At 41.5% G+C, this 26,925-nt stretch overlaps 1 protein-coding gene across 4 annotated transcripts in view; it reads left to right on the plus strand.

Moving 5' to 3' along the window:
* Positions 1-1,501: 1,501 nt before the first annotated feature.
* MGAM (maltase-glucoamylase) overlaps positions 1,502-26,925 on the plus strand; it is a 107,369-nt gene continuing 81,945 nt past the window's right edge. Inside the window, exon 1 of one of the 4 annotated variants that reach the window (XM_068549592.1) lies at positions 1,502-1,521. The gene's annotated coding sequence lies outside the window, so the exon portion shown is untranslated. Of the gene's footprint in view, positions 1,522-4,289; positions 4,329-9,392; positions 9,500-24,118; positions 24,125-26,925 lie in introns of those variants that run through there. The other 3 variants (XM_068549589.1, XM_068549588.1, XM_068549591.1) reach the window with 3 other exon arrangements.

A 26,925-nucleotide genomic window follows, 5' to 3' on the forward strand; every position in this document is an offset into this window, starting at 1 on the left:
GTACCTGTGAATAGGCGCACACGGGCTGGCTCAGAGAGAGAGTCGTGCCTCCGTGGTGGTTTGAATCACTTATGTGGGCATTTCTTCTGGGTTTCCTCTGGCCAATCATCTTGCTTTGCCTGGCTCTGAGTCCGTATTTGGTTTAACTCCGGGTCCTTCCCTGTGTGCCCGTGCATCTCTTAGCCAAGATGGATTCTAGCACAGAGGCCTATGGGAAGGTTGATACCATCTATTACGGGGTGGCGCCCCCTCCCTTTTTGGCCCCTGAGGAGCCTTTCTGCTCCTGTGTAGTTGGGAAAGTCTCCTTGACCTCAAGAATGGAAATATGTGGTCTCTTTATCTTTTATCTGGGCGGCACTCAAGTCCTCCCTGCCCTTATCTTTATGGCCCCTGCCATTATCTTTATCTTGGAGTATCTGTCCACAGGGGACAGTCTCCAGCTGCTCAGCCTGGGGCCTGTCTATCTCCTGCCTCAGAGGGTTGTCTGAGACCAGTGGGAAAGAACAGGTAAATTGCTCTTAGGAAGCATGGCACCTGAGGATGAGTCTTGTGTCTCTGAACTCCCCAGATAATCAAACTGAAGAGTCATGTAATCCCTCCCATTTTCCCAAGTCAAAGCCAGTTTGTGATCCAGAATCTTCCTGTCATTACTCAACAGCTGCCACGAGGTGGGGCCAGACCACTGTGAGACCTGGAATTCCTGCCCTGCTCTCCGTGCAAGCTCGCCCGTCATTGATTTACTCTTGCAATAATGTGGCCCGTATGTCACAGAAGTGAAATTTTAGACACCATTTATCATGCTATGGCAGCCTGAATATCCTTTAATCTCAGAGTTGCTGTGTGAAGAGTGTAGTGATACTTCCATTTTACTGATGACAAAGTGGAGTTTCAGGAAGGTTAGTTAGATATCTTGGCCAAGGTTACTAAGTGAGGAGTTAGGATGTTGATGCTTTTAGCTGGCATGTAGCCAAGAGTCCCGGGAATTCCCAAATCCAGCTCTGCCAATCACTCCGATTACATGAGAGGAGCAGCAGGGAAATGGGGTGTAGAGTGTGTGTTACTTTATTAACAGCTAGAGCAGCGTCTGAAAGCTCCCAAGGTGGAGCTCTGGTACAGCTTGGTTTGGAGCATGCGGTAGACCTAGGCAGAATCCACGCATCAACTTGCCATTCAGTTCATGGTAGTTATTGCTAATTGCCTGCAGGCTATTAGTTCTCTCCGTTTCATTGCCAACAGAACCCCTCTGTTATTGGGTATGTCAATATTAACTAAAAATAAACTGCATTTCCCATCTTTCTTTCAGATAAGAGTAGCCAGTGAGACACAAGAAGAAGACATTGAGTGGGATTCTTTAGAAAGCCCTTGTCTCCTTTTCTTCCTTCTGTGCCTGAACTAAGATGTTATGGTTGGAGCTCCAACCATGAGCGAAAAGCCAAGAGAATCTCAATCCTGAAGTTTTTGAGTTCGTGAAAGCACACCAGTGACTACTGTGCTCCAGAGAGAGCAGAGAAAGTGAGAAAGGTAATATCTTTCTGTGTTTAAGTCACAATGCTTGGGCCACTGTGACTGGACGCTGAACGCAATAACTAACTGATAACTTACCTGTGAGAAGGGCTCTGAGTCCATCTGCCCATCTGGGGATGTGAAGCGAGGAAGTGGACAGAGGGAAAGGCAGCCTGCCCTGTGTTTAGGTTCGTTTGTCATGAAGAGGCAGAAAACAGGAAGCGCAAGAGAGGAAACAAAAGGAAGGACGTCTCTGCTTCCTGCATTTAAAGCATATCCTGTCCCTTTTGAACTGTCAAAGGGAGGAGGGCAGAGAGGTAATGCCAGGGGAGATGAGGTTAAAGATGGTCTCACACAGCTCTTATTTCTGTTTCTCTACCTTTCAGTTTTGCTCTTGCTACTAACCCATCCTGCTGCAGAGTCTCTGTGCGTTCCATTCAGAAAGAGAATCTGAGTTGTCTGGTGCTCGCACAACAGGCGATGTCTGGAGATGCCAGTCTGTTGAAGGACTGGCTGTCTTGGGTTAGTGCCCAGCCCAGGTCCAGTCAGCACCGGTGCCAGCATGGAATCTTGTGATCAGGGACATACTTGGGTCACTTTCCCCAGCAGGGACCTGTGGGTAGGGATTGCTTTAGAAGGTGCTCGACCCCTTTTTGAGCTTTATTTTGTCCACTAATATGAATTATGGAAGAGGAGGTGTTAAGTGAAAGCTGATAGAGCGGTGAGACATGGGATGACAATCAGCCCTGTTCCGTTTCTCTGTAATGGAAAAAGGAAGAGAACGCTGAGCAGCCGTGACACTTTGAGGGTCACTGTCTGGCAGAGACGGGGGAGATGGTGTGACACGGAGATTCCCAGAGAGCGGAACGGCGAGGGAGTATGTGGGGGAGAGAGGCCAAGCCAGAGAAGAGGGCAACAATGATAGCCAGAGCCTGTGTGTGGCTGTGAGACATTATTGGCGCCTTTAAGACATTCCCTATGGCATTCTTTTCACAGTTTCACCTGGGGTGGGGACCTGGGGGAAGCAGGCTCACAGGAAAATTTCTGTAAATTTAGCGTTTTATGTTGAAAAAAATTATGCATGCCATTACTTTATACTGCCATATTTTTCATAATTCCAAATATTGATTCAAATTGCCTATTCTTCTCCAAGGACTTTGACTAAAGTTGATTTTCCAAGAGGATGTGTTACGTACCTCTCAGTGTGTCACCACATACCCCTAGATTACATGTATCCTGAACTAAAAAGCACAATTCTATAGGGAGGCCAAATAATTCAGAGGGACTTTGTGGGGATTTGAAGGTCCTACAATTGCAAGTGGTTGTAGAAGTCAGCAAAGCGTTGCCAATATGTTGCTTGTAGGTTGGACTGGAGTGGTTAGAAATTTCTGGTGAAGGTATTTACACTGGACAGAGGGAGACAATGAGAGCCTGCCATAGCAGGGCCATCAGAGACTATTTGGTTGCCAGGTATAGAAACTCACAGTACATGGCTGCAGGAAAGGATGATGTTGATGGTGATGGTGATGCTGGTGATGGTGGTGGTGATGGTGGTGGTGATGGTGGTGGTGGTGGTGGTGATGGTGATAATGGTGGTGGTGATGGTGGTGGTGATGATGGTGGTTAGTAGTAGAAGCAGTGGTGGTAGTAATTGTAGAAGTAGTATTTTGGTGAAGAAGCAGGAGAATCACCTGAAATTCTGTTGTGTATTGGTCTTAAAAGAAATAGGAAAAATACTGGTAGCTAGTCTCTTTACTTTTTCTTCCTTGGGTTTGAATAATCTCTTACTCCTGCTTCTTTCTATATGTCTATCCTGTTCTCTTTTGGGCCAACAGGTATTTTCAGTAAAACCTTAATTTCTGCCTCTCAGTAACATGACATGATCCCACAGCCTGAATATGATTCAGACTCTGTGTCTCAAATCCTAATTTCCGGGAGAGAGAATCCAATTGGACCAGGTTGGATCAGCTGTCCAGTGCTGGTCCAGTCAGCTGTAACTAGTGAGTTAGGGCTGTACTGGGGTCCCTTACAGGATTGGGCCCGTGTTCCCTGGGCATGGGGTAGGGGATCCATGGAGGAAATGGTAGAAATCTCTAGGACAAGCTTTGGACTTAAGAGAAGTATCCATCTGTGAGGGGAGGATGGTAGAATTTGATAACAGGTGGGATCTGAGCTTTCCTCTTTGGGACACGTGGTGGAGAGTGAACTTTGAATCTGTTGAATGAATGAACAAGTATTTAGTCTGAAAAAGCAGTTTCTGGATTTACTGACTTCAGACTCTGTGAACACTGGATTACTAGTTTGAAACTAAGTTAGCACTAGTTCGACTTGGCCAGTATTTGAGTGACCTTTAGCAAATCATTTTTCTTAAGTTTGTTTCCTCATTATACATGGGGATTAAAAATTCCTGCTCTATTTCTTTGTATGATCAGAGAGATAATACAGATTAAAGTGCTCTGAAAACTGCAATGTATTATACAAATATAAAGTTTTATTACTAACAGGTGAATACTAAGTAACATATTATTCCTAATAACTCTCTCCTTGGACTCACACCGGTGTTTGCACGTATTCCTGTCTGTGGGGGTGAGAGGTAGGAAAGGATGAAAGGTCATGTAGAACTGCTGAATAATAGGTATTTCACAAGAGAAGGAAATGCTGTAATGCCCAGTATAAGTCTCTTGTATTTTCACCTTTCTTTGAACATTTCTGGGCAGGGAAATTACTCTCACTCTAAGCAACTTCTCCGTTGCCAGATAGCATCTGATGTGAAGAGCTTATTTTGGGAATGAAAGAAGGAACTCGGTCGCAATAAAAAGAAAGAGGTACAATTTATACAATTTTGTAGGCTGTGGAGGCTGTGAGAGATGCTTTGTGACAAGAAGGTGTGGAGACGGCATGTGCTTGGGAGTGGGGGGTGGGGAGAGATGGGGAAGAAGGACTGCTGAGGAGCCATGGAGAGCAAAGTCATGGGCTGGGCTGCTTTTCCCCCTCAGCCCGTGGTTCCCCGTGGGAGGCGCTGATGCTCTGCACTTGCCTGTCGGTGGTCCATGGATGCAAGAGAACGCCTCCTCCGGCCCAGGCTAGTGAGGCTCTTCCTGGGGGTGCATGAACTGAAGGAGAAGTTGTTAACAGAATGTAAGCTAAGGCGACCGCTTGCTGGGTTTTATTTGACCTTATTTTCAGAAAAGACAAGTTAGGGAGGGAGTGGGAAACCGACACTGGATATCAGGTACTTATTATCTCAGCTTAGGTGCAAAATAATATATGTCACACATATTCTCACCCCTAATGTACAGAGAGGTCAATTGAGCTTCAGAGCATTGAAATGACTGCCCAAGGCCTGTGGAAAGTAAGCAGAGAATCCAATATTTAAACCCCAGCTAGTTTGTTTCCAAACCCCATGCTCTTTCTATGACACCATACAGGGAACTACTAAACCACCAGCTGAAGACTTAACATGGAAACAGTGTCCAAGAGATGATTTAACTTGATTTCAATGTTCTATCTACCTGTTTCAGATTAATAAGCTTATTTAGGAATACTTTCAGGATTATCTAACCCACCCACAGTCCATTGCTGGTAAAATCCAGACAGATGAGTATCTTTTCATAAGGATTTTATTCCAAGAGGGGAGAATCCATTGCCATGTTCAGTGCTAGGAGGATGGAGAACACACACTGGGGCTCAGCTGTCCCTTCTCCACTCAGGAGGTCAGAATAGGCTCCTCACGTGGGTCTGGCTTTGGGGAGACTCTGAGGGAACTCAGCCAGCAGGGACTTGATGAGAGGCTAGCTTTCCCCTGAGCACTTTGGGGTATGTTCACCCATAAGACAGAACACTATTCTTGAATGTACTATTACTTCAGTAGTTCAGAAAAGAGGAAACGTCAATGTGAATTGAGTGTTTGGAGAAAATTTCATGACCAAGTGGATTTTAAACTTGGCTTTGCAATAGGAGAGGGGTTTTCACAGAAAACAGAGGACAAGAGGATGTAGACACAGCCCTGGTGGAGGGCTGCCCTCAGGCAAAAATGCAGAAGCAGCCATGAGCCAAGTTGACTGGTGCATAGTGAAAAACACTGGAGTAGTGGAGTCAAAATGACAGTGAGGGCCTTAAAGAGAGAAAGAAAGGCGCGATTTATCGTGAGAACTAGACCATGGCTATTTTAGGTTTTAGAAGCGAAGCCTGAATAAAGTTTTGTTTTGGGAAAGTTGCACAGGGAGAGACGGGTGTTCTCGCCCAGGATTGACTGTGATCCACTGGCTCTTTGGTCTTCAGGGAATGCCCGTGGAGGATCTCAGGGTAGCAGGGTTCCATACTTTTGGGCCACTCCAGTGGACATGCAGCTTGTACAGCTCCCAGTGTTCCCTATGGATATGTCTTGTTCTGTTTGGAGGTGTGGGAAGAAGTAATATTCTGAGTAAAGACTCACAGAGACAGATAATCCTGCACATTGAGTCCTAGGTAGAGAAATCCTAGGCTCAGAAATCTATTTCATGTTTATGACAGCCTGTGCAGTGTCTTGCCTGCGATGGGTCCCTGTTGCTGGTGGAAGTCTTCTTGTTAACAGAATCTCCGTGATGCGGCGGCTCTAGGGTACTTTTCCAATAATGTCCTGACTTTCCCACACTGTCTTCCCTTGTCTTTCTGCTGCAGTTTCTGAAGCAGGTCCCATTCTTTCTTACCTCTGTGCCTTGCTTATGCTGATCCCTTAACCCCCCAAATCTTAACGTCTCTCCTTCTTTCCCACTCCCATCTATCTTGGCCTTTAATTTCTTTCTTTCCTGTCCCTCCCAATTGGGAGTGTTCTTTTTCCAATGACATTTGTCAGTGCTGCCTTGTCTTTTGTAGCGTAGCCATTTGACTTCTTACACGCTCTTGGCTGTGAGGTTACGGAGGCATCACTCACATTTGTGTTCCAGTGTAGGCTCGACCAGACTGCCTGCGCTTGCATTCTGGTTTCACCTCTTGTTAGTTACACAGCCTTCGGGCAGTTGCTCTTTGTGCCTCAGGGTTCTCAGCTGTAAAACTGGGGTGATAACAGTCACTGCCTCATAGTGTAATTATGAGGAGAAATTGAAATCATGCCTGTGACTCATTTAACATAATGCATGGGCCATATAAGTGTTCCATAAATATTGCTGTCATTGCTATTCTGATAGATGCTTGTTTATAGCACACGTATAATAACTAAACATTGAATTGACTTGTGTTTAGGAAGTGGTTATTGTATTTTCAGGGGTTGGAAGGAGGGAGGAGGCCCAGGAGCTACTGCATGATCCAGACATGGGGCCACGGGGTCTGGGGAAGGGGCTTGGCTGGAGAGTTCTGAGGAGGAGGGTTTGTCCTCACATTACTGGTTCTCATAGTTGCACGGCCCCAATGGCTCCCAGACAGACATGTTTTCCTGACATCCTCAGGCTCAAGTAAGGCTGTGTCACCAGGGTCACAAACCACTCTCAGCATCACAGTTCTGTACATTGGTCTGTCCTGAATCATCTCTTTTTTAAATCCAGTGGCTACACTTTTCAAACGCTCTAGTCAGGCAACATCATAGAGTCAGTGAGTAGTACAGGGCCTTGGGCAAAGTATATAGCTGCCAAAAATTTTTCTTTTTTAAATGTTAACACGCATGTACTACATTCCGTTATTAGACTAATGCAAACCTCACAAAATTGCTAGGTCCGAGGCTCCCCGTCTGTTAAGATGAGGGGGCTATATGTGGTGATCTTTGAAGTTCTTTCGGGCTAATACTAAATGGTCTGCGTGGGCGCTGATGCAGAGTGGGCAAGTATCCGCATGGCAGTTCAGACCCTGGCAGCTGTCAGGCCGTTGTGAACACTGGTGAAATAATGTCGGCAAAAGGAATCAGTACCCAACAGGCCTCCATACACCTTAGTTTTCCTTTTCTTCCTCTTTTAGCTCAAAATTCTTTGTCATCGTGATGCCAAACAAACGCAGTAGATCAGGGGTTCCCAATACCTGGTCTGCAGGTCTTACTGGTTCCCAACATTTCTCTTTTTTCTTTTAACATTTTGTTTTATATTGGAGTACAGTTGGTTAACAATGTTGTGTTAGTTTCAGGTGTACAACAAAGTGATTCAGTTATACATACACATGTACCTATTCTTTTTCAAATTCTTTTCCCAATTAGGTTGTTACAGAATATTGAGCAGGGTTCCCTGTGCTATACAGTAGGTCCTTGTTGGTTATCCATTTTAAATATAGCAGTGTGTACATGTCAATCACAAACTCCCTTTTTATTTATTTAAATTTTTTATTGGAGTATAATTGCTTTACAATGTTGTGTTAGTTTCTGCTGTACAATGAAGTGAATTAGCTCTATGTATACCTGTGTCTTCTCCCTCTTGGACCTCCCTCCCACTGCACCCCCCGACCAGTCCCACCCATCTAGGTCGTCACAGAGCACTGAGCTGAGCCTCCTTCTCTGTTGGTCGATGAAATGAGAAAAATAAGGACAAGAAAGTGAACTTTTCAAGAAGATAAATTCATTCCATTTTAATAGTCTGTGTCCACAATGAAATGATAATAGATGGTGACTTTTGTTTAGTTTTTCTGGGTGATACACAGGTTATAAATTTAGGTCCCTTAGCCTAAGTTTTTTGAATTTTCACTGATCCATAAAAGCAAGTGACCAGGAATAACAGTAGTTGAGCAGAGCTTTTAAAATGATCCGTGGTAAAAAATCAGGTTTTTTTTAAAAACAAAAATTTCCATTATGTCACAGACTGAGACTTTTGTAAATTTAAAATAAAAATAAATTACTAGAAAAAGAAAATTAAAAAGCATATACATACACAAACACAAACTCCAGTTTTTAATTATGAGGGTCAATGGACATAAATTACCATGACAAGTGGCAATAGAAGCTTGTAAATATTTATCCTCGGGTTTGGTACTTATTTCCTTGGGACTGGCAGTAATGGGCTCATGGATCACTGGCATCTCTTGGAGTGGCACCCGGGCAAGGACACTGCCTGCTTTGAGGGAGGGTCTGCCTAGCAGTAGAGTGGAGCTCTTAACCCGGGGTTTGTGCATTTAATGCAGAGAGCAGGTGAACTGGGAAGGGGAAAGGGTTTATGTTTTTTTCTTTGCTGAAATACTGACATTCAATATGTCTTTCAAAATATTATAAAGTTAGGCCACAAATCACAGTAGTGTGAGCAGTACCTAAGACTTTGATTCCAAGAGAGGTCACGGATACTTTTATATCATATGTTGAAGATAATCTCAAAATACTGTTTACACTATTTTGAAACTGCAGTAGCTATTAGACCAGCTGCTAGATTTGTTAGCTAATACAATATATCATTAAAGAAGCACATACATTACTACAATTTAAAAAGTATTCTAGTAACTGTAATTCAGTGAAATTGGTTTCTTTTGTATGCTTATTTTGTATTTTTGTATTTTGTCTCATGCATTTAAAAATGTAATTCTAAAAAAATGTAATTCCAAGAGAGGTACCCTAGGAGGTACCGGATGGCCAAAGGGTCTCTTTAACACAAAAAAGCTTAAGGATACCCCTCCTAGAGGCAGGAAAAGAAGAAAACTATTTTGAAAACATTTTCAGAATTATTTCCTTCAAACACAGATCAGTGGATGAGATTAGGGGTCACTGGGAGAGATGGGGCTCTTCTGGGGTACCAGGATCATTTTTTTTTTTTTGCTTTACCTTTATCATCTACACTTTGTGTCAGTCTTGTTCTGCTACCAGACATTCAGTGCCCCAGGGGTCAGGGTGGTTACTTCTTGCCCCAAGGTCTTAGGGATGACTGCCTCAGAAAGACCTTGATTACTAATTAACTAGCAAATCTGATCCTGAAAAAGAGCTGGGCAGTCATTTGCTTTTGAACTCCATTAACATCAGTACAGTGACCAGTCACCAGGGCTGTGGCTGCTTTCTGTGGACGGTGCTCTGCCCTGATTGCCAGCCCATCCTTCAGAGAGCGGGAGCAGCGGGGGGTATGAGGTATGTACCTAAACTGTGTGCTTTCTTACAGCTGCAGATGTGTGTGTGCAAGTGTGCGTGGACTTGTGCTCAGCTCTTTCAATCAAATGCCTTTGTTAATTGGTTAAACACAGACAAAAAAAAAAATCAACAACACACCACAGAATTACACAAACACATGTTAAACAAAATTCAGCTCTTTTTTTCTTGGGATGTATGTGTTTGTGCATGTCTGTGTGGTGATGAATGATTTAATATTCAGGGTGAGGTAACTGGTAGAAATTCTTTCTGATTCTTGAGATGAGGTGGGGGAAGTGAGGGGATGGAGTTAGAATTTGGAAGTTAGATTAGGGCATTTGGGGATGTTCCTTCTAAAAGGATGTGGAGCTGTGACTGAGAAGTGGTATTTAGAGAACCCATCACGGTCAGGAAATTGAGAAATCTATATATTTCTATCCCTGTGAGTTTGGTGCCTTTATTGATCAAATAAAGAATTATTATGGGGAAGAGTCTAAAAGTGTGTGTGTGTGTGTGTGTGTGTGTGTGTGAAGTACTGGGGTGTGTGCACGCTTTGGTGTGTAGTGATTTCCTGTGGGGTCTGGAAGGAGGTTATGAAGGGAAAGACTCGGCATCTGAACTGTCTCCTATCCAGATGGAACGAAAGTGCCTAGGGGAAAGGGAAGGTGACGGATTGTTGCTGGCTCCTCTCTGGTAAAACGAAGTAAGAGAGGGTGGTATCCTCACTAGTGGTTGAGAGTCTAGCTAAACACACGTGGGCATTCCTTTTCTGATGGGCCGTGGAGGTGAGAAGGGAGAGTTGCAACTGGGGAAACAGGAGACCAAGATCAGTCCCCCAGGTCTCACTAGAAAAAGCTTCCATGGGTTCCTGATAGAGGGTCTGAATGGCAGCTTTCATGTGCTAAAAGGACCTCCAGATCTCCAAACTGTCTATTGCTCTTGGTCACGGTGTGGAGCAGTGTGTATGTGTGGTGGGCAGGTAGGAGGAAGAGGGAGGGGTCTTTGGTTTGCTGTGCTGAGAAGGACCAAATGATGGGGAGGACCTTCTGTCCTGTACCCCCAACTGAAGATAGCTCATCGCTGTTTCACTCATGCTTCCGCAGATGCCAGTGATTTTTATTATCCGGCATCCCTCACAAATGGGAGTTTTGATGGGCTAATAACGTTACTCTATAAACTGCTCCCTGAGCATGGAATACTAAGGACTAGATGGCTCTAGAAGAAGAAATTGTCCATCTAAAAATTTCCAAAACTGCAGAACGTGATGGAGCAGATAAGCCTTTGCACACCCTGCTGCTGGGGTCACCGTAGGTCATAGCTGTCTTCTAGACACAATCCCTTTGGATTCAGATGGGGAAAATGAGGCCCAAGTTTTTCCAAGGCCACACAGCTAAGTCGGGTCAAACTGGCTTTTAGATCTTTGCACTTTGGATGTGACCAGACTAGGGAGAAAAAGATCGTTAGCTCCTTTTTTCCTTCCCATTCTCTAAATATCTGGACGACAATGTACAAAGTCAGTAAATTTTGCCCAGGAGTTTTGAGGAATAGCCATGACTTGCTGGGGTCCTCTTTGCAAGTTATTCTCAGCCTCTGTAAAACTAACCCTCTCTTTTCCACGAGAGCTCTTGCCTTGTGTTATCAAAGGATTTTTGAAAGAAAGGCTTAGAATGCATATGTAAATCAGCTAATGGCTATAATTCAGAAAAAAATGAAAATTGATTATCCAGTTTTTCCTAATGAATTCAGATAGCAATCTCAGTAGTTTGGGCCCCACCTGCTTTATCCATCTACTTTGCCTAAATGATTATAACAGTACCAGGAAAATGAGCTTTGGCAATTATTCGTATAACCATTTTAATTCAAGGAAAAAATTACCGTTGGAGTCTGCACAATTTATGTACAGTAATAATTTGCAGCTTTTCCATGAGATTTTCCCTAAGCAGCCTAATTAAAATTGCAACCCTCATTCACGTTCCTCGTCCTTACCCCGCCCAAGCTTTATTTTTCTCCACAGCACTTACCAAAGTCTAACCTATGGATATTCATTTATTTTTTTGTCTCTTTTTTTCTACCCACAGGAATATAAGTCCCATGAGGGCAAGAATTTTTACCTTTTTGTTTGTTGTTGCATAACCAGCTCCTGGAAGAGTGCTTGGCACATTGTAGGAGCTTAATAAATAATTGATGAGTGAATAAATAAACTGCAGTCAGATCTCCTGTTCCTCCAAAGACAAAGGATTGATAAACATGGGGAACTCATTCTCCTGGCTGTCACAGAGAATTTAAAACAGTCCTGTGGGTTGCAAACTTCAAGTGAATTGACTACTACAACAGATGCTTACAAAACAGCTTTGAAACCCCCCAGGGGCTGTGGAGACAGAAATGTTGCAGAATTCTTTCCTTTTCTTTCTGTAAGCTTCCTACCCGGAGGTTGTCTTTGGAAGGACACAGGCATCTCCCATGCATCCTCCATCCTCTTAAATTAAAAACTTTTATCATCACGAATGTGTAAGTTTTCTGTACTTGCATCGTATGTGGCAGTGAGCTTTGGATTCAGACTGCCTGGGCCTCAGGCAATCTGGAGTCTCTGAGGCTCAGTTAGCTCATTTGTCAAATGGCGATAATACAGTCTCAGCTTAGAGGGTGGCTGTGGGGACGAAATGAAATAATGCACCTAAGTGCTTCGCCCAGTGCCACACACGTTCTAAGTACTTGGTTAATGACCCAGATACTATTTTACAAAAGCACAATCTCACTAAAAGCCTAAGCTGGAGTACACTGCGGGCATTATTACATGGAATACAGAGTAGTGCTTACAAGTTCTGGCTGTGAAGTCCAAAGGGCGGGTATTCAAATTGTGGCTTTACTCCTTATCAGCTGTGTGACATCAGGCAGGTTATGTGGGCTTGCTAAAGCTTAACTTCCTCATCTGAAAGCGAAGATGGTAGCAATAACTCACTGGGGGTTATAACAAAGATTACATGCAATGGATTATATAAACCTCTTAGAACATTACTCAATTACTGGTAGCGATTATTATCATTAAAATTGCACAGTTTATGTGTCATATGAAATAGAATATCCAAAGATTGATGACAGACTGCCAAGTAACAGTTTTTTAAAACATTTTTTCTTTGATCTTGATTTTTTTCCAAATTGCATTTCAAATTGAGATTATAGGTTTCACCACTGAGATCCATATAATTTGGGAAGTAAGGTGAATCAGATGATGCTGATGAGGTTTTTTTTTTCCTTAAGGTTTAAGGAAATGTTTCTCTTCTATAGCTAGAAAATAATTATCATTGTTCCATAGAGCCAGTAGCCATATTTGAATATGATGCAAAAGGACTTTTGATAGGAGGCAAACAGATTTTTAAAAATGCAAGTGATATTTTTTCAAAAGTCATATTTACCCATGTATATTAATTATCTATTGCTGCATAGCAAATTACCCCAAAATTTCACAGCTTGAAGCAATGAACATTTATTATCTCACAGTTCCTGTGGGTTAGGAATACTTTGCTAGGTGGTTCTGGTTCAAGGTCTCTCATGAGGTTGCAGCCAGGATGCTGCCCAGGGCTGCTGTCATGTGAAGCCTTCACTGGGGCTGGAGAATCTGCTTCTGAGATGCCTCACTCACATGGCTGTTGGCAGGAGGTCTCAGTTCCTTGCTGGCTGTTGGCCCTTTCTATAGGTCTGCTTGAGCGTCCTTATGGCATGGCAGCTGGCTTCTCCAAGAACTGATCCAAGAGAAAGAGGAAGGAGGAAGATGTAATGCCTTTTGTATCCCAGTCTTGGGAGTCACACACCACCCGCTCTGCTGTATTCTGTTTGTTAGAAGTGAGTCACTAAGTCCAGCCCACTCTCATGGGGTGAGGGATGGGGGGCTTGGCTCCACCTCTTGAATGGAAGAGTATAGAAGAATTTGTGCATCTTTATTTAAAAAAACCCCACCATATCATGATTTTGAATAATATTAAGTTTTATTTTATTTCATAATTTACTCCATCCTCTCTCTATAGATATCTAAACTATTCACAATCTATTGCTGTTATACATCATGTTACAGTGAAGAACCTGTATCTGTACATACATTGCTTTCCACACATGCAAGTGTATTTTTTTTTAACATTTTTATTGGACTGTAATTGCTTTACAATGGTGTGTTAGTTTCTGCTGTATAACAAAGCGAATCAGCTATAAGTATACATATAAACCCATACATATATCCCTCCTGCGTCTCCCTCCCACCCTCCCTATCCCACCCCTCTAGGTGGACACAAAGCACCGAGCTGATCTCCCTGTGCTATGCGGCTGCTTCTCACTAGCTATCTATTTTACATTTGGTAGTGTATATATGTCCATGCCACTCTCTCACTTCATCCCAGCTTACCCTTTACACTCACCGTGTCCTCAAGTCCATTCTCTACGTCTGCGTCTTTATTCCTGTCCTGCTCTTAGGTTCTTCAGAACCTTTTTTTTTTTTTTTTTTTTTAGATTGCATATATATGTGTTAGCATATGGTATTTGTTTTTCTCTTTCTGACTTACTTCACTCTGTATGGCAGACTGTAGGTCCATCCACCTCACTACAAATAACTCAATTTCGCTTCTTTTTATGGATGAGTAATATTCCATTGTTTATATGTGCCACATCTTTATCCATTCATCTGTCGATGGACACTTAGGTGGCTTCCATGTCCTGGCTATTGTAAATAAAACTGCAATGAACATTGTGGTACATGACTGTTTTTGAATTATGGTTTTCTCATGGTATATGCCCAGTAGTGGGATTGCTGGGTCGTATGGTAGTTCTATTTTTAGTTTTTTAAGGAACCACCATACTGTTCTCCATAGTGGCTGTATCAATTTACGTTCCCACCAACAGTACAAGAGGGTTCCCTTTTCTCCACACCCTCTCCAGCATTTATTGTTTGTAGATTTTTTGATGATGGCCATTCTGACTGGTGTGAGGTGATACTTCATTGTAGCTTTGATTTGCATTTCTCTAATGATTAGTGATGTTGAGCATCCTTTCATGTGTTTGTTGGCAATCTGTATATCTTCTTTGGAGAAATGTCTGTTTAGGTCTTCTGCCCATTTCTGGATTGGGTTGTTTGTTTTTTTGATACTGAGCTGCATGAGCTGCTTGTATATTTTGGAGATTAATCCTTTGTCAATTGCTTCATTTGCAAATATTTTCTCCCATTCTGAGGGTTGTCTTTTCATCTTGTTTATGGTTTCCTTTGCTCTGCAAAAGCTTGTAAGTTTCTTTAGGTCCCATTTGTGTATTTTTGTTTTTATTTCCATTTCTCTAGGAGGTGGGTCAAAAATGATCTTGCTGTGATTTATGTCATAGAGTGTTCTGCCTATGTTTTCCTCTAAGAGTTGTATAGTGTCTGGCCTTACATTTAGGTCTTAAATCCATTTTGAGTTTATTTTTGTGTATGGTGTTAGGGAGTGTTCTAATTTCATTCTTTTACATGTACCTGTCCAGTTTTCCCAGCACCACTTATTGAAGAGGCTGTCTTTTCTCCATTGTATATTCTTGCCTCTTTTATCAAAAATAAGGTGACCATATGTGTGTGGGTTTATCTCTGGGTTTTCTATCCTGTTCCATTGATCTATATTTCTGTTTTTGTGCCAGTACCATACTGTCTTGATTACTGTAGCTTTGTAGTATAGTCTGAAATCAGGGACCCTGATTCCTCCAGCTCTGTTTTTCTTTCTCAAGATTGCTTTGGCTCTTCGGGGTCTTTTGTGTTTCCCTACAAATTGTGAAATTTTTTGTTCTAGTTCTGTGAAAAATGCCATTGGTAGTTTGATAGGGAGTGCATTGAATCTGTAGATTGCTTTGGGTCGTATAGTCATTTTCACAATGTTGATTCTTCCGAGCCAAATACATGGTATATCTCTCCATCTGTTTGTATCATCTTTAATTTCTTTCATCAGTGTCTTATAGTTTTCTGCATACAGGTCTTTTGTCTCCTTAGGTAGGTTTATTCCTAGGTATTTTATTCTTTTTGTTGCAATGGTAAATAAGAATGTTTCCTTAATTTCTCTTTCAGATTTTTTGTTGTTAGTGTAGAGGAATGCAAGAGATTTTTGCGCAGTAATTTTGTATCCTGCTACTTTACCAAATTCATTGATTAGTCCTAGTAGTTTTCTGGTAGCATCTTTAGGATTCTGTATGTATAGTATAATGTCATCTGCAAGCAGTGACAGTTTTACTTCTTCTTTTCCTATTTGGATTCCTTTTATTTCTTTTTCTTCTCTAGTTGCTGTGGCTAAAACTTCCAAAGCTATGTTAAATAATAGTGGTGAGAGTGGGAAACCTTGTCTTGTCCCTGATCTTAGTGGAAACGGTTTCAGTTTTTCACCATTGAGAATGATGTTGGCTGTGGGTTTGTTGTATATGGCCTTTATTATGTTAAGGTAAGTTTCCTCTATGCCTACTTTCTGGAGGGTTTTTATCATAAATGGGTGTCGAATTTTGTTGAAAGCTTTTTCTGCATCTATTGAGATGATTATATGGTCTTTTTGCATTCCTGGGATAAACCCCACTTTATCATAGTATATGATCCTTTTAATGTGCTGTTGGATTCTGTTTGCTAGTTGTTGAGGATTTTTGCATTTATGTTCATCAGTGATATTGGCCTGTAGTTTTCTTTTTTGTGACACCTTCGTCAGGTTTTGGTATCAGGGTGATGGTGGCCTTGTAGAATGAGTTTGGGAGTGTTCCTCCTTCTGCTATATTTTGGAAGAGTTTGAGAAGGATAAGCATTAGCTCTTTTCTAAATGTTTGATAGAATTTACCTGTGAAGCCATCTGGTCCTGGGCTTTTGTTTGTTGGAAGATTTTTAATCACAGTTTCAATTTCAGTGCATGTGATTGGTCTGTTCATATTTTCTATTTCTTCCTGGTTCAATCACAGAAGGTTGTGCATTTCTAAGAATGTGTCCATTTCTTTCAGGTTGTCATTTTATTGGCATATAGTTGCTTGTAGTAATCTCTCATGATCCTTTGTATTTCTGCAGTGTCAGTTGTTACTTCTCCTTTTTCATTTCTAATTCTATTGATTTGAGTCTTCTCCCTTTTTTTCTTGATGAGTCTGGCTAATGGTTTATCAGTTTTGTTTATCTTCTCAAAGAACCAGCTTTTAGTTTTATTGATCTTTGCTATCGTTTCCTTCCTTTCTTTTTCACTTACTTCTGATCTGGTCTTTATGATTTCTTTCCTTCTGCTAACTTTGGGGTTTTTTTGTCCTTCTTTCTCTAATTGCTTTCGGTGTAAGGTTTGGTTGTTTATTTGAGATATTTCTTGTTTCTTGAGGTAGGATTGTATGGCTATAAACTTCCCTCTTAGAACTACTTTTGCTGCCCATAGGTTTTGGGTTGTCGTGTTTTCATTGTCATTTGTTTCTAGGTATTTTTTGATTTCCTCTTTGATTTCTTCAATGATCTCTTGGTTATTTAGTAGTGTATTGTTTAGCCTCCATGTGTTTGTATTTTTTACAGATTTTTTCCTGTAATTGATATCTAGTCTTATAGTGTTGTGGTCGGAAAAGATACTTGACACGATTTCAGTTTTTCTAAATTTTCTAAGTCTTGATTTGTGACCCAAGATGTAATCTATCCTGGAGAATGTTCCATGAGCACTTGAGAAGAAAGTGTATTCTGTTGTTTTTGGATGGAATGTCCTATGAATATCAATTAAGTTCATCTTGTTTAATGTATCATTTAAAGCTTGTGTTTCCTTATTTATTCTCATTTTGGATGATCTGTCCATTGGTGAAAGTGGGGTGTTTAAGTCCCTTACTATTATTGTGTTACTGTCGATTTCCCCTTTTATGGCTGTTAACATTTAACTTATGTATTGAGGTGTTCCTCTGTTGGGTGCATAAATATTTACAATTGTTATATCTTCTTCTTGGATTGATCTCTTGATCATTATGTAGTGTCCTTGTCTCTTGTAATAGTCTTTATTTTAAAGTCTATTTTGTGTTATATGTGAATTGCTACTCCAGCTTTCTTTTGATTTCCATTTGCATGGAATATTTTTTTCCATCCCCTTACTTTCAGTCTGTATGTGTCCCTTGGTCTGAAGTGGGTCTCTTGTAGACAGCATATATATGGGTCTTGTTTTTGTATTCTTTTAGCCAGTCTATGTCTTTTGGTTGGAGCATTTAATCCGTTTACATTTAAGGTAGTTATTGATACGTATGTTACTATTACCATTTTCTTAATTGCTTTGGGTTTGTTATTGTAGGTCTTTTCCTTCTCTTGTGTTTCCTGCCTAGAGAAGTTCCTTTAACGTTTGTTGTAAAGCTGGTTTGGGGGTGCTGAATTCTCTTAGCTTTTGCTTGTCTGTAAAGTTTTTAATTTCTCCATCAAATCTGAATGAGATCCTTGCTGGATAGAATAATCTTGGTTGCAGTTTTTTTCCTTTCAACACTTTAAATATGTCCTGCCCCACCCTTCTGGCTTGCAGAGTTTCTGCTGAAAGATCAGCTGTTAACCTTATGGGAATTCCCTTGTGTGTTATTTGTTGCTTTTTCCTTGCTGCTTTTAATATTTTTTCTTTGTATTAAATTTTGGTAGTTTGATTAATATGTGTCTTGGCGTGTTTCTTCTTGGATTTATCCTGTATGAGACTTTTTGCACTTCCTGGACTTAATTGACTATTTCCTTTCCCATATTAGGGAAGCTTTCAACTATAATCTCTTCAAATATTTTCTCAGTCCCTTTCTTTTTCTCTTCTTTTTCTGGGACCCCTGTAATTCAAATGTTAGTGCGTTTAATGTTGCCCCAGCGGTCTCTGAGACTGTCCTCAATTCTTTTCATTCTGTTTTCTTTATTCTGCTCTGTGGTAGTTATTTCCACTATTTTATCTTCTAGGTCATTTATCTGTTCTTCTGCCTCAGTTATTCTGTTATTGATTCCTTCTAGAGAATTTTAAATTTCATTTATTGTGTTGTTCGTCATTGTTTGCTTGCTCTTTAGTTCTTCTAGGTCCTTGTTAAACGTTTCTTGTATTTTCCCCATTCTGTTTTCAAGATTTTGGATCATCTTTACTATCTTTACTGTGAATTCTTTTTCAGGTAGACTGCCTATTTCCTCTTCATTTGTTTGGTCTGATGGGTTTTTCCTTTGCTCCTTCATCTGCTGTGTATTTCTCTGTCTTCTCATTTTGCTTAACATACTGTGTTTGTGGTCTCCTTTTCGCAGGCCGCAGGTTTGTAGTTCCCATTGTTTTTGGTGTCTGCCCCCAGTGGGTAAGGTTGGTTCTGTGGGTTGTGTAGGCTTCCTGGTGGAGGGGACTAGTGCCTGTGTTCTGGTGGATGAGGCTGGATCTTGTCTTTCTGGTGGGCAGAACCATGTCCAGTGGTGTGTTTTGGGGTGTTTGTGAACTTATTATGATTTTAGGCAGCCACTCTGCTAATGGGTGGTGTTGTGTTCCTGTGTTGCTAGTTTTTTGGCATGGGGTATCCAGCACTGGAGCTTGCTAGTTGTTGAGTGGATCTGGGTCTTAGTGTTGAGATGGAGATCTCTGGGAGAGCTCTCGCTGATTGATATTACATGGGTCTGTGAGGTCTGTGGTGGAATAATGTCTTGAACTTGGCTCTCCCACCTACGCGGCTCAGGCCTGACACCTGGCCGGAGCACGAAGACCTTGTCAGCCACATGGCTCAGAAGAAAAGGGAGAAAAAAAAACAGAAAGAAAGAAAAATTAAATAAATAAAGTGAAGTTATTAAAATAAAAAAAAATATTATTAAAATAAAAAAATTAAAAAGTAATTAAAAAAAAAAGAAAGAAGAGAGCAACCAAACCAATAAACAATTCCACCAATGATAACAAGTGCTAAAAAGTATTAAAAAAAAAAGCAAAAACGGACAAACAGAACGCTAGGACAAGCAGTAAAAACAAAGCTATTCAGACAAAATCACAGAAAGAAGCATACACATACACACTCACAAAAAGAGAAAAAGGAAAAATATATATATATATTTTAAAAAAAGAAGAGAGCAGCCAAATTAATAAACAAATCTACCAATGATAATAAGCTCTAAATAGTAAACTAAGATAGACATAAAACCAGAAACAAATTACATGCAGAAAGCAAACCCCAAGTCTACAGTTGCTCCCAGAGTCCACCACCTCGATTTTGGGATGTTTCATTGTCTATTCAGGTATTCCACAGATGCAGGGTACATCAACTTGACTGTGGAGATTTAATCTGCTGCTCCTGAGACTGCTGGGAGAGATTTCCCTTTCTCTTCTGTTTTCGCACAGCTTCTGGGGTTCAGCTTTGGATTTGGCCCCGCCTCTGCATGTAGGTCGCCTGGGGGCGTCTGTTCTTTGACCAGACAGGAGGGGGTTAAAGGAGCAGCTGATTAGGGGGCTCTGGCTCACTCAGGCCGGGGGGAGGGAGGGGTACGGAATGCGGAGCGAGCTTCCAGCGGCGGAGGCCGGTGTGACGTTGCACCAGCATGAGGCGCGCTGTGTGTTCTCCCGGGGACGTTGTCCCTGGTTCACGGGACCCTGGAAGTGGCGGGCTGCACAGGCTCCCGGGAGGGGAGGTGTGGAGAGTGACCTGTGCTTGCACACAGGCTTCTTGGTGGCTGCAGCAGCAGCCTTAGCATTTCATGCCCGTCTCTGGTGTCCGCGGTGATAGCCACGGCTTGGGCCTGTCTTTGGAGCTCGTTTAGGCGGTGCTCTGAATCCCGTCTCCTCGTGCACCGGAAAACAATGGTCTCTTGCCTCTTCGGCAGGTCCAGACTTTTTCCTGGACTCCCTCCTGGCTACCTGTGGTGCACTAGCCCCCTTCAGGCTGTGTTCACACAGCCAACCCCAGTCCTCTCCCTGGGATCTGACCTCCGAAGCCACAAGTATATTTATGGACTAAATTTCTATAAATGGACATCCAGATTACGGGTGTAAATAACTTGAGTAGCTTTTGCCAAGTCTTTATTGAGCATATAGTGTTTACAGTTTGACTAGTAAATGGTGGGTGACTTTTTCTTCATAGCGTGTAGCACAGTATGTTAACAGCCATTTGGGAAAAATTTAAAATTAGTATGAAGAACAGTCTCCTATTTCACAGCTGTCAGCAACCACCAAAGAGAAGGAGACATTGTCACTTCCATAGGCATTCTGATAACTCTGCTCCTTGCCAGTGAACATGAGATCGCTCTTGATCTCATTAGTTAATTTAATTATATCAGGCATGGAAGGCTATTAATATTTATGGAGTTTTACATGCAAGATTAGTATTATGGAATATCTTATAAAGCCTTTGGGAATGTGATGTATTGGGGAAGGACAGGTATGAAAGATTAGAGCTGGGTCATTTACTTTAGAAAAACCAAGGCAATCCTTGTTGTAGAGAAGGGTACAACCCCATTTCCTTTTGCATGTTAAGAGGGTATTATGGTGACAAATAGCGTTTTCTCATCAGTGTGTGAAAAAGCCTTCTTCTGCCTGAGGACCATCTGGAGGTTGTGTGAGGACACATCGATTGGGTGGATAGTGAGGCTGCAAGAAAATATCAAACAACTAAGTTGAGCTGAGGATTTAAGATTCGCGAGCTGGGGAGTTTTGAATGAAGACTTCAGGGAAGAAGAGAAGGGATGTGCTTTTTGAGTAAAAATAGTGTGATTTACAAGGCAGCCCGGGAGAGGAGCTGTGAGTAGGCTGGTGGAGAATCGGACTTTGAATGGGCAAGATTGCTGCTCATAGCTCCTCCTGCTTCCTCCTAGATTTCTGCACCTGTGTCTCAGGTACCATGTGAGTCACCTGACACATGGGGCCATAAAGCACTTAGCAGATAGGAGCTCATATCAGAACAAGTTCATAAGGACAGCTGCCAGGAACGTGCATCTTCCACTTTACAAAGCACTGAGTAAGGTGGGGTGCCACCCTCACGAGAGAGGGATTGACACATTTCTTAGGAACATGCTGTTTCGTACCCAAGAGTATTTTCTCTATGGTAAGTAATAAATAAGGATATGTAATGCTTTATTATTTAAGATGTTTTTATTTGACTCTCACAATAAGAAGATGATGATAGTTAGTAATAGATATTCTTAGTTCCATTTTTACACCTCAGAAAACTGAGATTCAAGAGTGTTAAATAAATTCTTTGGCGACCACAGCAGGAAATGGTAGGGCTAAAAGCAAGCTCAGATCTTCTCAAGCTGTACTTAGCATGCTCTCACACTGAGAAAGAGAACTTGGGCATATAATGAAGAAGGAAAATGCCAGTGATATGTTTAGCACAGGGATCTTCTATGGAAGAGAAGAGTAAAGAAGCAAGCAATTTGGGTGACTCATTCAAACATGACATATAAAAGCTGGTATGAATTTTGTAGATCTTCTCGTTCAACCTCTTTAATTGTAAGTGAGGAAACAGAGAACCAGAAAGCTTAAGTAAATTTCTGAAGGTCATCTGGCTAGTTATTTTCAGAATGAGGAATAAAATTAAGGTCTTCTGATTTTCAAGAAAGAGCACATCCCTTCTCTTCTTCTTTCTACCGTACATTGCCTTTATTGGGTAGAAGGAAATAGTGGTATTGGAATTTAAGTCCACTTAAGGCAGGTACCATCATTGTATCCTCTAAAGTACCTTCACGGTGTACTATAATTAGGAAGTATTCAGGTTATTTTGTAAATATTCAGTCAAGGAATAAAATGTTATTGGTCAGTAAGTATTGATTATGTAGATTCTGCTTGTAGGTATTTAGGAAGGAAATAAAGAGGAAGAAGCAGGCATAATTCTCACACCCTAAGAGCTTACAATTTGAGAAAGAAAAAGGGTGTTGTAAACCTAAGAAAGTAGGCATACCTTTGGGGGAAAAGCCTTAGGAAAACTTATCCTTGGTCACAAATGAGCTGAGGTTAGAGAGGGCGCATTGATATACTGGAGATACTGGAAGAGTTGGGAGGGGTGCTTTGATGGGGTTGAAAACTTTCAAGGAGCCACCCATCCCCCACTACTCCCTCCAAATGTATTTCATTTTTCTTTATTACTGTCTCCTACTTCATTTTTGTCCCTTATTGCACTGTCCTTAATTTACACCTGCTGTTCCCCCTCCCCCTCATAGGATAATGTCATTCAATGTTATTAAATCCACTGAACTCAAGGTTTCCCAAGTGATTCTCAAACAGGAGTGGAGGGGAAGTGAAGATCAAAGTGATCTAGGGAACTTTTAAAACCTACATAGAAGGGTTCCAGATGGTAGACTGTGATCACAGGATTTTACCTTTTTTCCTTTCCAGACTTCCCTTGACATTCTAATAAAGATGTACTAAATGAAATGAGTCTGTAACAGTATGGACGAAGAAAAGCAGACAGAACTATTGTGCTGGGGATTCAGAGCAGAGAGCAGCTCAGCTGATAATCAGCCTGGGAAAGGGGGTCTGCAGTGGAGGTGGGGGCAGTTCTGAGCTGGGAGTAGGTGGGTACAGAGAGCAGGAGAGGGATGTGGGGCTGTGTTCAGCTGTGGTTGGGCTTAAGAAGGGGCTGTGAAGAGTGCTGTTTTCCAGAAAGTGCATTTACTAGGATATATTCTGGTAAAGAATATAAACTATTCATTTATAAAGAGATGGTTTTCAGCTATTTCTTTGTATGTTACAACTCACATGAAGGCTATTACTGGTTATGAGCAATCGTTACAAAGGTCACATGGAGAGGGAAGTAGCTGTATATTCTTAAAAAAAATCTCCCTGGAGATATTGATGTACCTACCACTCCTGCATACTTCAAAGATTGATTTAAAGAAAGCTTGACTTGGATCCTTTTGTAAAATAAATAACTGCCCTCTAACTTATATTATTTTTTAAATCCAAATTTTATTTTTTCTTTCCTTTTCACTAGTGCCCCTATGATTACTGGTGAGGTTCCTGGGATGAAGGCACACTGTTTCCCATTCCTTCCCCACCTTTCCTCTTGGGAAACAGGAACGAGGACCCTGCAGTGCGTGCATGGCCAAAGGATCCTGTGGTGGTGTTTCCACTCAGTCTTGCTCCCCAATCAGCAAACTTAGAGCACCTGCCAGGTAGCGTGCACTGAGGCATGGTGGAGTTCTTGCCAGCGCTGTCCACATCAGAGAGCACAAGGAAAAGGAAAAAAAAAAACAATTATTAAGAAAAAGATACAGTGATAACAGACTTAGAGAATGAACTTATGGTTACTGGGGTGGGGGTAGGGTGGGATAGATTGAGAGATTGGGATGGACATAAATACACTGCTATATTTAAAATAGATAAGCAATAAGGACCTACTCTATAGTACAGGTCTGTAATAACCTAAATGGGAAAAGAACTTGAAAAAAGAAAAGATATATGTATATGTATAACTGAATCACTATGCTGTACACCTGAAACTAACACAACATTGTCAATCAGCTATACTCCAATATAAAGCAAAAATTTTAAAAATGATACAGTGATTAAAAAAAAAGGAAGGTGGCATCACTAGGCTAATTGAAAGGGATCTGGATTTCCAGAGGCGGCAACTGCCAGCAGAAGAATGGCCCTGGACCCTCTGCCCTGGCTCCACTCAGCTGCCCCAGGGCCAAGGGAATCGGTATCTGAGGCTCTCAGGCTGAGAGGGACGACTTGGGGAGGGGTAAGAAACTCGTACTCACTTTCCTCTAGTAGCTTCAAAGTTAGTAGGGAAGACAGATTCTCCTCAGGGTTATAAATCTAGATAGAGTGCTTGGGAGCGAGAGAGGGAGGGTTATTAATTTGAAGTCCTGGGGGAGATATTGTTTGACCTGGTAAGTGGAGAAGGTGCTGTCGGGGAGTGTGTGTTCCGAGAAGCTGGGCCCTGGAGCGCAGACTGGTAGTGAATTTCAGCTCCACCATTTGTCTGTGGTTGCTGACGAGTTTTATACCGTTTTGACCTCTGTTTTCTCGTTTATAAAATGGAGATGAATATCTGCCTTTCAGGGTTATACAGATATCTAATCAAGCTTGGAAAATACCTGGCACATAGAAGACCAGAAACTTAGTGATAATGATTATTAAGAGTCAGATGGTAATAGATGACACGCCATTTAGTCTCATAAGCAATGGAAACCATTTTAAACTTGTGAGGCCTCAAAAGCAGTGGCCCATTAGTGTAGATAATTCTGCTCCTTCCACTCTTCTCTCCTCTTCTTTTTCCTTACACTTTTCAGTATGTCTGATTCTAGATACGGCTAATGTACAATTTTTCATAAGTTGAGGAAATACAAGCAGCTAGTCAGGTCAATGAAACTCACTTTAGGAATCATTCCAATCACACCACTCAACTTGACAACGGATTTGTTTACTTCTTCTTTCGACAAGATATTTCTCCCTCTCTCTGGTTTGTGTATTGATTGTGACTTAGCTGTAGGTTTCACTCCCTATTGAGCAGTGCATTTCTGCATTAAAGTATGGCTCTACATAGTTTCTCATGCTTTTGGAGAAGTGCTATATCTGTGTCCACATTCTTGTACAAAACGTAAAAGACAGTGTGCCCTCCCCTAAGAGACAGTGAGGTCCTTCTAAAGAAGGACAGTAGTGGGGTCAGAGGAAGGAGGTACATGCAGTCATATCTGGGCCATCCAGGGGAAGGACGTGAAGGGAGTGATGGGGGTTTATTTACTTGCTGCCCATGGAGGGTAGAACCACAACTCAGTCCAGAATCAGAATTGATCCAAGCAAAGAACCAAGTCCAAGGATGGAAGCACTGAGGAAGATTTCTAGAAAGGACTGCACATGAGGCATAATCCCCATTTGAGTTTGTGCATGGTGGTCTGTGCCTTCCTGGTCAAAGACTAAGGGAGTCTGCACAGAGGCCCGGGTGACACTGATAATCCCAGTGGTCCCTGCTTTAATAGCTGTCAGGTTTTTCTCTCCTCAAGTCCTGTTTCTGTGTCGATCACAGTACTCACCCTTAGGAACGTGGTATTTTATTTCTTCGTTCAGACATGTGCTGTGTTGCTATGCTCTGTATCTGGACAAATGATATCAGTATTCATCCCTCTGAGCAGTTGAGTTGACCTCTGGGCTCTCTGGGTTTCCCTGTAACCTCCCATAGCATGGAAAGAGTAAATGTGGATGACTTTGCCGAATCTTTCCTCACTAATAAGAAGATACTTCAAAGCCCAATTTATGGTGGATCTTTGAATATAAAGGATAATGTTTTTAGGTTTTGAACTTCATGAATCTTTACTTAAAAGCCAAATTTTGGCTTAAAATACTCTAAATTTAGCATCCCAACAAGATGAGCTTCATGTGTTCGGTCTCAGTTTTCTGTATACTTGAAGAGCACACAGGATTCCTAGCGCATTGCAGAGATACTATAGTTTGTTCGGCAGGGAGCCAACAGCGAACCTATAATAGACGGGTTCACTGCTTTTGAAACATGATTGCATATCAGAATCATCTGTGGAGGTTTTTAAAAAAAATCAGATATCCAGGCCTTAACCCCAGAGATTCTGATTCAGTAGGAGTTGGGCAGGGGCAAGTGCCGAGTGTCTGATTTAAACTTCTTGACAAAATATTCTTATCCCTAGCTAGGGTTCATAATGAGTCTAACATAGATAAATATGTAATTTCTGTATTTTTTTTGAAATTAAAAATCCTCAAGGACCCCTTGGGGCTCCAAAGGCAGCACTGGTCAAGATGATCTATAAGGTCCCTTCAGTTCTAGAATTCTAGGTTAAATTTCACAGACTCTATCCAGATTATAGTTTCTAAATACTATTGCCACTAAAAGGAGCCAGGACTCCGTAGAAATGTTTGATTTGAGACGAGGGGCAGGAAATGTGCAAAAGGAGCCTAGGTTATCATGTTAAACCAGCAAGCGGGGAAAGTACCAAAGAGTACCAAGAGCCAACTTGAAGAGACTGTCAATGGGTAGAGATGGGAAAATATGAGCGTTAATAATAATAATAATAATAATAATAACATCAATGGATTAATACAGATGAAGTGTGTTTAAATCTATGAGTTCATAAAGATATTGGACCAAAAAATCTCATTGATCCCCTTTGGAGGATGCTAGGGAAACTACTCCTTATTTTGAAAACCAGTAAATAAAGAGTCAGACGTTTATCCTGCCTTTCCTATACAAACTGTACCTTTATGAAACAAATGATAGATGAGGGGAAATTTCTTTCTATAGGAATATTTCATTTAATAAGTGAACAAAGAATGATAAAATTACAGTGTCACTGCATCACAACTCCTAATGAAATAATGGATCGAAGAAATGCTCGCCAATGGCTGTGAACATTTTTTTTGAAAAAAGGAGACTGCTAGATTTTATGTGTCTCTTGCTGGAAGATGTTGTACCATCTGTGCAGCATTCATGCTAAAAAGAAACCAACCTGTATCTGTCAAAACTCTAGATCTAATAATTTATAGGAAATACAAGGATAGAGAAACATGTTGGCA

This window comes from Eschrichtius robustus, chromosome 8, assembly GCF_028021215.1.
Source record: "Eschrichtius robustus isolate mEscRob2 chromosome 8, mEscRob2.pri, whole genome shotgun sequence".
Classification (NCBI taxonomy): Eukaryota; Metazoa; Chordata; class Mammalia; order Artiodactyla; family Eschrichtiidae; genus Eschrichtius; species Eschrichtius robustus.